Consider the following 11204-nt stretch of genomic DNA (forward strand, 5'->3'; position numbering starts at 1 on the left):
CTCCACTGCACCTCTGCTATGGCGCTGCACTGTTGGGGACAGGGAGACACGGGGACAGCAGAGGCTTTCACAGTTTGTATCCTGACATGAGGCAGGATAAATTTAGGATCCAGTCCTAGTTTCCATGGATTGTGTTTTACGAGAGACAGTAGCTAAAGGGAGTTAGAGAAGAAATAGCATCTAGCCGTATTTTAGGAGCTGGATCTTGCCCTGGGTCCCCAACAGGTCATGTTGGACAGGTAAAGGAAATATCAGTTTGCCCCTACACTGGTTAAGGCATCAACCATCATGGAAACTTATCCATCCCTTATATAGAATCATAGAATAGTTAGGGTTGGAAAGGACCTTAAGATCATCAAGTTCCACCCCCCCTGCCATGGGCAGGGACACCTCACACTAAACCATCCCACGCAAGGCTCTGTCCAACCTGGCCTTGAACACCACCAGGGATGGAGCATTCACAGCTTCCCTGGGCAACCCATTCCAGTGCCTCACTGCTCTCACAGTAAAGAATTTCTTCCTTATAGCCAATCAAAACTTCCCCTGGTGAAGTTTGAACCCATTACCCATTGTCCTATCACTACAGTCCCTAATGAAGAGTCCCTCCCCAGCATCCTTATAGGCCCCCTTCAGATACTGGAAGGCTGCTATGAGGTCTCCACGCCTTCTCTTCTCCAGGCTGAACAGCCCCAACTTCCTCAGCCTGTCTTCATACGGGAGGTGCTCCAGTCCCCTGATCATCCCTGTGGCCCTCCTCTGGACTTGTTCCAGCAGTTCCATGTCCTTTTTATGTTGAGGACACCAGAACTGCACACAGTACTCCAGGTGAGGTCTCAGAAGAGCAGAGTAGAGGGACAGGATCACCTCCTTTGACCTGCTGGTCACGCTCCTTTTGATGCAGCCCAGGATACGGTTGGCTTTCTGGGCTGCGAGCGCACACTGAAGCCAGCTCATGTTCATTTTCTCATCGACCAACACCCCCAAGTCCTTCTCTGCAGGGTTGCTCTGAACCTCTGTATACTTGGGGGCCACTGAAATCCTTGGGTATCTCAATTTATTTAATATAGAAGTGTTACTCTGCTGTGTGGTGTCACACTCAAGCTTGCACTAAATGAGTCTCATGCTGCTAGTTGAGAAAAAGGGGACACTTTGAATGAAGATATTGGGAAAATGCATTCAAAAGGAGGGTCCAGCTAATGGAGGGCTCTGCTCTGCCAAATGGGACCTGAGCCTGGTGGTGGCTGTGGCTGCAGAAGAGGGCAGGAAAAATTAAACTCAGCTCAGCAAGATTAGGGATTCAGTCTGGAATTCTCACATGGGGTTCCCTAGATATAGGCATACAATACCAGTGGTGTGCCAAGACCTATCAGTCATAATACGCTGTCTAGGCTTAAGCCCAGCTGGTAACTCAGAACCACTCAGCTACTCATTCACTTCCTCCTTTTCTTCCCCCCACTCCTGAAGGGATAGGGAGGAGAATCAAAAGAATGTAACTCCCACGGGTTGAGATAAGAACAGTCCAGTAACTAAGGTGCAACACAAACCACTACTGCTGCCACCAATGATAATAAAGATAAAGGGAATAATGAGGAGAGAGAATACAAAACTTAGAGGGGAAAAGGAAAAGAAAACAATAAACACAATATAATTGTTCACCACCCGCCAACTGACACCGAGCCTGACACAAGCAGCAATCTGGGCCTTTCAGGTAATTGCCCCCAGTTTATACTCGGCATGAAGTGCTGTGCTATGGAATACCTCTTTGGCTACCGCAGGTCAGGTGTCCTGTCTCTGCTTCCCCCCTGCTCCCCGTGCCCCTCCTCACTGGCAGAGCATGAGACTGAAACCCCTTGTTGTGGTAAGCGCTATGCGCTACTTAGCAACAACTAAAAACATCGATGTTATCAGTGTTGTTCTCAGGCTAAGGTCAAAAACACAGCACTGCACCAGCTACGAAGAAGGAGAAAAATAACTGCTACTGCTGAACCCAGGACATATGCATACCCTCACCAGCACTACAGATCTGGGTGCCCAGCAAAAACATCACTATATGTGCTTCCATAAATCACTCATGTCCTGACACACTTGCAACTTTCTCTCTTCCTAGAGATGTATCTCTCTGTGATCCAGGAATTCAGTGTCTGGCTCTACTTCAACCCAGCAATGTAGCCTAGTCTCAAACTGCTGAGAGAGACTGGGAGAAAGTCTGTGGACTCATGACATGGAAAAGGTGAAAAGGCAAACAGAGGTAGGATTGCCGAGATGGGGAGAGGGAACAACTAATGGATTCAAGATGAAAAATGTCAGCATGGGAAGATATAAAACCCTAGGATGGAAGCACAGAGAGTTGGAAACTGGAGACTCAGCAGCACTTAGGACCTGTCACAAATGCCAACCCTTTCTTACCTGCTGGCTGACTGCTTGTCCAGAAAGGATTCTTCAGGTTTCTTACTGGGGACACCAAACATACTAATGCTTAGCCTGGTAGCACGTTAAATCCAGCCATCTCTTGTCTGTGTCAACTAATAAACAACTGTTTTGTACTTCAAAGTTGTGTACACCTTGCTTACAGAATCTCTTAGTGCATAGCAAAAGGTGCCTGAACAAAGTGACCTAGAAAATGAAGGTTGCAGTTTCCTCTCTTCAGCATAGCAAGCCAGCAAGACCTATTGAAGAAAATACAGCTTCTTTGTTCTTTTTCTCCCTTTAATCTTCACCATCCCTCCAGCTAATGAAAATGAAACACTTTCATTGTGAGTTGTTGGTGTCGATGTTCACCACAAAGGCATAGGAGTAAAAAATTCAGCCAGAGTTGGACACCAGTGAAAGTGATGTATGTAGTACGTCACAGTGCTGACTCTTTTTAGGGTCAAATATTCAGATTTTAGTAAGAATCACAGAACAAGATGTGGATCATTTAGGTAGTGGAAGGTGACAGTCTGCTGGGCTAGAGTATCTAGGATCTCAAAAGAAGAAATAAGGTTAAAGTTTTATGCTGTGTTTCAAAGTTTTGAGATCACTGAAAGGTTTCATAAACAACTCAAAGTGTGACTCGTCTTACCTCACATCACAGGTTCACAGGCATCTGCATATGATCTAGTCAGTATAGGCTCTCCTAAGAGTCAAGGTAAATAGGGTCATCTGGGCTCATCTCCTGATCTGCTTTTGCATCTACTCTGAGCATACCTATTTCCCTCCACTGGGTAAAACGGGACCCTCCATTTGGTCAGGTATCGTTTATATTTGGCACCAGAGAAGAGCAGTGTGCAAGAAGGGGGGAGTCACTGAGCATGTGGACTGAAATCGAAGTAAGAAGCACTGGGTCTGGCTGGGATGGAGTTAACTTTCTTCACAGCAGCCCATAGGATGCTGCACTGATCTGTGACCAGAACAGTGTTGATAACACACAGATATTTTAGCTGTTGCTAAGAAGTGTTTGTACAGCATTGAGGACTCTGTTTCACACTCTGTCCCCCAGCAAGATAGCTGGGACTGGGTGAGAAGTCTGGAGCGGACACAGCAGGACAGATGACCCCAGTGGATCAAAGTTATATTCCATAACATCCTCAGCAATATATTCAGGAGGTTGTCTTTCCAAAGTAGTCCTTGCTTGGAGACCAGCTGGACACTGGTCTGCTGGTGGAAGGTGGCAAATGACTGCATCTGATCACTTGTTCTTTGTTTTCTCTCTTTCCTTCCTTTATTAAACTGTCTCTATCTTGACTCCTGAGTTTTTCTCACTATTGTTTCTCCAATTCTTTCCCCCATTCTGCTGGTGGGGAATGAGTGAGCAGGTGGTGGGTGTTCGATCAGGGTTGTTCACCACCACAAAGAGCAAATAGGCAAGAAAAATAAGTGAAGATCAGAAGGAAAGGAAACCAGAAAATTGACATTTGCATGAAATAAACTAAACTCTGTAGTGTCCTGTCAGCATTGCTGAAACATGAAGGAAATGGGAACAGCATGTCCAGGGCTCCAGTACCCTAGAACGCTCAAGAAGCCACAGCCTAGAAGTAGACATTTTACTAGAAGTTTATAACATCTGTTTGTATCAGACATGGAAGAAAACAAAAACTTCTCACTTTGTATAAAGTATTAGCAGTATTATTACTGTAATCCTAAAAATCCTGTTTGAACAATGGCAGCTGCAGGGATACCCACACTTCATGAAAGAGGAGTTTGGCACACAAAGCTAAGACTGAGAATGAAGGAAGTGAAGAATTTTGAAATACTGAGAATGACACTTATGTTTGTGCCATTTATGGAAAAGATAATCCAGAGTGCTGAGCCATCTATGAGCTTAATCTAGTAGTGAGGAAAGGCTTTGTAGTACAATGCTGTGGTAAGGTAGAAGGGGCAAACAACAAATGAGCTGGTCCATGGTATCCACCACCATAACACAGAGAAAATGCAGGGAGCACAAACAGCCCAAATGACAGCCCCCAAACCTGCACTGAAAACACCTATAGGAAAAGATAGCAGGAAACATCACACCAGCTGTCTGCAGTGGAGGAACTGCATGGACAGCAAGCAGTGTGGAGCACCAGCAGCAGCAGTTGCCAGGGTAATTTTGTGATTTCCATCAGGATGACCAGAAAATTAGTGCATAAGAAATGAGAGGTCAGAGGAGCATGTCAGCAAGAGGCCAGGAGTGGCATGTTAGCTCTGTCAGAGGTGTCCCCCAAGAAAATGGGCTGAGCTGGTAGTGAAGACTGGACATATGGTCTTCAGCCCGTACAGATAGAGGTTAACTTGTGCTGTGGTAGCCTGCTCATGTTTCAGGTGTGATGGTGAAAACAGGGGCTGAGTAGGAATAAGGTAACACAATATTTTACCTACCCACAGGCACATTTAGCATCATTTATATCATGTGCCTCTCCTCTGATGGGCTTCATCCTACAGCTCTGCCCTTCCTTCCCTGCTGCTCCTGCCCTAATCTAGTAGCACATAGCTCTGAAATAGGCACGACTCCGCGGTGCACTTGTGCTGGTTTTGGCTGCTGTAGAGTTAATTTTCTTCACAGTAGCTGGAATGAGGCTGTGTTTTGGATTTGTGCTGAAAACAGTGTTGATAATTAAGGGATATTTTCGTTATTGCTGAGCAGCACTTACACAGAGCCAAGGCCCTTTCTGCTCCTCACGCCACCCCACTAGCAAGTAGACTGGGGGTACACAAGGAGTTGGGAGAGGACGCAGCTGGGACAGCTGGAAGTGACCAAAGGAGTGTTTCGTACCATATGGTGTCATGCTCAGCATGTAAAGCTGGGGGAAGAAGAAGGCAGTGGGGACATTTGAAGTGATGGTGCTTGTCTTCCCAAGTAACTCTTATGTGCAATGGAGCCCTGCTTTCTTGGGTAAGGCTGAACACCTGCCTGACCATGGGAAGTGGTGAATTAATTCCTTGGTTTACTTTGCTTGTATGGGGCTTTTGCTTTGCTTGTGTGGGGTTTTGCTTTACCTGTTAAACTACTTTTATCCCAGCCCATGAATTTTCTCACTTTTCCAGTTCTCTCCCCATCCCACTGGAGATGAGTGAGTGAGCGGTTGCGTGGTGCTTAGTTGTCAGCTGGGGTTAAAACACACCACCACCTCAACCCTCCAGTCTACAACTTGCTGCCTCATGCAGCAAGTACCTGGTGAACTGGGTTTTTGTGGTCCTCCACTTCACTGAGATGAAGCTATGTAATAAATCAGATGTGAGGAACGCAGTCTGATTTAATACAACCACAGAGACCAGGTTTGGCATCCTCTTTCTGTATAAAGCGCGCTTACAGAATCATAGGATCATAAAACAGTTAGGGTTGGAAAGGACCTTAAGATCATCAGCGCTTGTGGAAACGTGTCAGCTCATTGCTTCCAGATAAATGCAAACAAAGAAGGAATGACTAAAGTGGGTCACTTTCCCCTGCTTTTTTATGTGATGAAGGACACTGCATTGATAAGTCTCCAAGCCACCACGTTAACATTTCTGAGCATGAAGCCAGCACTGGCACCCTCACTGTCTCCTTTCCGTACTTCCACTGAGACAAATTGACCCTGCCTGAATAAGTCCTTTTGACTTTCCTAATCACATTAGGATCAGCTTAGATGGCAGAGAGGGTAACAAAATTAGAGCTTTTAAACCATTATCTCTTCTTCATGAACATCTGCGTTGGTACAAGCCTGCAGAGAGGTAAGGAAAGCTGAGCTATGGCTGATTTCATTAAAGCTTTAAAAACAAAACGTGATAGAGAGCTGGTCTGTGGCTGTCAGAAAACCATGAGGCTTTTTGTAAGAGGGAAAAGGGCTCTGCTTAAGCCCAGGGTGGTTATATCCTGATTCTTGACTTTTAAAAAAATCCCCAGTTCCACAGATCTTTTCCTAGGTCCCATATGCAAACTAATATATGCACATATACCTAGTCAGGTAGTGCCTATAATTTCATATTGCACATGTCACGCCATAGTGTTTTGATCCTGTTGTCTGCATCCTGTTTGATATAATAATTTATTGCAATATTTTATATAACCAGAGTTGAATACTGTATGGAGAAACCGGGGAGCATGTCTGATCTCCTTGCTATGACAGCGAGAATTGCAATGGTACCGTTAATGTACTCAGAGAGAAACATGAACTCTGCAGAAAAGCTGGACTGGATAAAATAGGGGCTAGGACTGATTCAAAGTCGACACCTATATGCCAGGTGATACAGTGGTCAGGAGTTTTACCGTGCAACATGCTTTTCTTAAAACCACTAAATAGGAACTCTTCACATATTTCCTAGAATCGCAGAATCATTTAGGTTGGAAAAGACCATTTAAGATCATCGAATCCAACTGTTACTCCAGGACTGCCAAGTCCACCACTAAACTATGTCCCTAAGCACATCTACACTTCTTTTGAATACCTTTGGAATACCTTCAGGGATGGTGACTCGACTACTTCCCTGGGAAGTCTGTTCCAATGCTTGACAGCTTTCAGTGAAGATTTTTTTCCTAATATCCAATCTAAACCTCCCCTAGCACAACTTCAGGCCATTTCTTCTTTTCCTATCACAGAATCACAGAATCACAGAATCCCAAGGGTTGGAAGGGACCTAAAAAGATCATCTAGTCCAACCCCCCCTGCAAGAGCAGGGTAACCTACAGTACATCACACAGGAACTTGTCCAGGCGGGCCTTGAATATCTCCAGTGTAGGAGACTCCACAACCCCCCTGGGCAGCCTGTTCCAGTGCTCTGTCACTCTTACAGTAAAGAAGTTCTTCCTGATGTTAACGTGGAACTTCCTATGCTCCAGTTTACACCCATTGCCCCTTGTCCTATCACTGGATATCACTGAAAAAAGCCTAGCTCCATCATCCTGACACCTACCCTTCACATATTTGTAAACATTGATGAGGTCACCCCTCAGTCTCCTCTTTTGCAAGCTAAAGAGACCCAGCTCCCTCAGCCTCTCCTCATAAGGGAGATGTTCCACTCCCTTAATCATCTTTGTGGCTCTGCGCTGGACTCCTTCAAGTAATTCCCTGTCCTTCTTGAACAGAGGGGCCCAGAACTGGACGCAATATTCCAGATGCGGCCTCACCAAGGCTGAGTAGAGGGGGAGGAGAACCTCTCTTGACCTACTAACCACTCCCTTTCTAATGCACCCTAAGATGCCATTTGCCTTCTTGGCCACAAGAGCACATTGCTGGCTCATGGTCATCCTCCTATCCACCAGGACCCCCAGGTCCCTTTCCCCTTCACTACTTTCCAGCAGGTCACCCCCCAACCTGTACTGGTACATGGGGTTGTTCTTCCCCAGATGCAAGACTCTACACTTGCCCTTGTTAAATTTCATCAAGTTTCTCCCCGCCCAACTCTCCAGCCTGTCCAGGTCTCGCTGAATGGCAGCACAGTCCTCTGGTGTGTCAGCCACTCCTCCCAGTTTTGTGTCATCAGCAAACTTGCTGAGGGTGCACTCAGTTCCCTCATCCAGGTCATTGATGAAAATATTAAACAGCACCGGTCCCAGCACCGACCCCTGAGGAACTCCACTAGTCACAGACCTCCAGCTAGATTCTGCGCCATTGACCGCAACTCTCTGCCTTCTTCCTTTCAACCAGTTCTCGATCCACCTCACTACTTGATCGTCAAGCCCACACTTCCTCAGCTTATCTATGAGGATGCTGTGGGAGACAGTATCAAATGCCTTACTGAAATCAAGAAAAACTACATCTACCGCTCTACCATCATCCCTCCACCTAGTCACTTCCTCATAGAAGGCTATAAGGTTGGTCATACATGACTTCCCCCTCATAAAACCATGTTGGCTGTTCTTAATGACCCCCTCATCCTTGATATGCCTAGTGATGGAGTCAAGAATAAGTTGTTCCATCATCTTTCCAGGGATGGAGGTAAGGCTGACCGGTCTATAATTACCCGGGTCCTCCTTCTTGCCCTTCTTATAGATTGGTGTGACCTTTGCCATCCGCCAATCCTCAGGCACCTCGCCCATTTCCCACGACTTACCAAAGATGATGGAAAGTGGCCTAGCAATGACCTCCGCCAGCTCCCTCAGCACCCGTGGGTGCATTCCATCCGGACCCATCGATTTACAGATGTCCAGTTTGCATAGCTGATCCCTAACCCAATCCTCATCTACCAAAGCAAACTCCTCCTTTGTCCTGACTCCTTCTGGGGCTATAGAAATCCGGGGCCCTCGGGGAGAGTCTGCAGGAGTAAAGACAGAGGCAAAGAAGGCATTCAGCACCTCTGCCTTCTTTATATCCTCTGTCTCCAGGGTACCCACTTCGTTCAGCAGTGGGCCTATATTGCCTCTTGTTTTAGTTTTATTTGCTATGTATTTGAAGAAGCCCTTTCTATTGTCTTTAACCCGACTAGCAAGATTGAGTTCTAAGGAGGCCTTAGCTGTCCTAATTGCCTCCCTACATCCTCTAACAACTGTCCTATATTCCTCCCAAGCGGCCAGCCCCTCCTTCCATAATCCATAGATTCTCCTTTTCCACTTGAGTTTGCCCAGCAGCTCCTTGTTTAACCACGCCGGTCTCCTAGATCCCTTACTTGACTTCCTACTCATTGGGACGCTCCGATCCTGAGCTTGGAAGAAGCGGTCCTTGAATGCTAACCAACTATCTTGAGCCCCTTTACCGCCTAGTACACTTTCCCATGAGACTTCCCTTAGCAGTTGACTGAAGAGGCCAAAGTTGGCCCTTCGGAAATCCAGAACTGTGGCTTTGCTAGGTATTCTATTCCTCCCACACAGGATCCTAAACTCCACCATCTCATGGTCACTGCAGCCAAGGCTGCCATTGACCGTCACCACTTCGACCAAACCCTCCTTGTTGGCGAGTACTAAATCTAGCAGCGCTGCTCCCCTAGTTGGTACGTCCACCATTTGCATTAAGAAATTATCATCAATGCTATCACTTGCTGGGAGAAGAGGCTGACCCTCACCTTACCACAACCTCCTTTCAGGCAGTTGTAGAGAGCGGTAAGGTCTCACTGAGCCTTCTCTTCTCCAGATCAAACAACCCCAGTTCCCTCAGTCGTTCCTCATCACACTTGTGCTCCAGACCCTTCACCAACTTCTTTGCCCTTCTCGGACCTGCTTCACACCTCAATGTCTTTCTTGTAGTGAGGAACCCAGAACTGAACACAAGATTGTAAGCCTCACCAATGCCAAGTACAGGGGACAATAACTTGTTACAGAAATCAGGAAAAAATATGGTTTCCTGTTGACTTATTCGAAGTATAATTTGCTATGGAAAAAAACCTTTCTTTTATTCATATATTTACATAACATAAACAAAATTAAGAAAGCCAAAAATAAAATAAAAATATTCTGAATTTAATTACATCAGACAGATACTGGCTTTTGGATTTTTAAACCTCAAAGCCAGTATCTGGAGCTGGATATGTTTAGTGAAAAGGGATATATGGCTATGTACAGCAAAAGAAATCAAGTAGTAAATCCATGCACCGTAGTCTTGATGATCCACATACCCAAATTATCAGCTCACTCCCTGGCTCTGTGTGCACCACTCCAGTAACATCTCTCCATGGTGAAACTGTTATAGTGAAAGCTAACTCTAACCAGCTGAAGAAATCATTGACATTTAGCTTCAGGCAAAAGGCTGTTTCCTGTTGCTCTTTAGTTTAGCAGCATAGACATAACCTGCCAGTTTTGGACTTTGATACTGTACTTTCTCTATGCAAACATAATTTTCTCAATGCATTTATGCTGACCTGTCTAAATGCACATGTGTATGCATGCACATACATACATCTTCTTCATTGCTCCAATCTGGCAGAAACCTGAGCCTAATTTTGAAATGTCACACCTTAAGTATAATCCCCTGAAAGAGTCTGAAGTGCAGATCACTTCAGCAATCAGGTTCACAGAATAACCCCTGAAATGGTAATTTGATAACAGACTGAGACGAGAGAGCAGAAACTTCTTAAGCCAGCCTCACCACTGAAGTCTGTTATGAAACTACCCTCTCCATCTCAGACATTTAATTGCTACCTGGCTTTTGGCCTCATTAAATTCCAGATAATTAATCCCCAAGTACTAGATTTTCACTCTGCCCTGAGATACTTTAACAGGTTTTCTTAGCAGTGGCCCTGAATGATCATTTCCTGCTCTCAGTGCTGAACATGCTGTGCCAAGAAGTTTAATGCATGTCCGCTAATAGCAGACCATTTGGCTATATTAAAGGGAAGAAAAAGACAGTAGAAAAGTACAAGCCCTGCACTATCATCAGTTTCTCAGTGAATTCAAGTGATCAGAAAAACGCAGATTTGAGCACTTGCAAGACAATTACCCCATTGCTCTCCACGGAGCTTGGTTTGCAGAATAGCCAAAAGCCAGGTTGAGTTTCAGAGCTGTTGCCCATCAGAGTGCTGTCATGTGCCCCTGAGTTGTCACCTGCCCCATGGGGACAAGATCAAACACATCCAAAGGGAAGGTACCAAAACCCAGTCCCTGTTTTTAGCACTGAAACGACCTCCCATTTCTGCTCTCCATTCTCTAGTTCTGGCTCAAAGGTAGATAGAATCTCAAAGAAACAAGCAAGATGCACTTCCTATTGTGAAACACAGACATGAAACTTAGCTGCAGTTTAGTCCTAAGCGCATACTACCGCACATTTAAATCAATCGAATCTTCCTAGTTCTCTTAATCATCACATTTGCTGTAGGTCTCCGCTCCATGACTGTTACTA

The 11204-nt window shown here is 45.5% G+C and overlaps 1 protein-coding gene across 1 annotated transcript in view; it reads right to left on the reverse strand.

Moving 5' to 3' along the window:
* The window catches only part of SIAH3 (siah E3 ubiquitin protein ligase family member 3), a 51177-nt gene that overhangs the window by 21875 nt on the left and 18098 nt on the right, over positions 1-11204 (reverse strand). The window lies entirely within an intron of this gene.

This window comes from Lathamus discolor, chromosome 4 (genome assembly GCF_037157495.1).
Source record: "Lathamus discolor isolate bLatDis1 chromosome 4, bLatDis1.hap1, whole genome shotgun sequence".
Lineage (NCBI taxonomy): Eukaryota > Metazoa > Chordata > Aves > Psittaciformes > Psittacidae > Lathamus > Lathamus discolor.